Source organism: Penaeus monodon, chromosome 32, assembly GCF_015228065.2.
Source record: "Penaeus monodon isolate SGIC_2016 chromosome 32, NSTDA_Pmon_1, whole genome shotgun sequence".
Classification (NCBI taxonomy): domain Eukaryota; kingdom Metazoa; phylum Arthropoda; class Malacostraca; order Decapoda; family Penaeidae; genus Penaeus; species Penaeus monodon.
Genome location: NC_051417.1, coordinates 24,722,367 through 24,722,618, shown reverse-complemented (window position 1 = coordinate 24,722,618; position 252 = coordinate 24,722,367).

Genomic DNA, 252 nt, shown 5'->3' with positions numbered 1-252 from the left:
CATAGTAACAGATGATGTGATGTTGAATCATTGCCGATTAATATAAGCTGCGTGTATAATTTGAAAGATTATTGGTTGACACTGTATGCTGGAAATTGCGAAATAGCAGCGAGGGTTAGCGTATATATTAGTGTCTTTCTCATCTTCACTCTTTATTGTTGCTTGTTTTGGGTTTAAGAATAGCGAAATTTGAGAATATTGCAGTCGAGTTTTTTTCTCCGACTAAAAAGAATTTGTGTTTGTGTTTGTTTA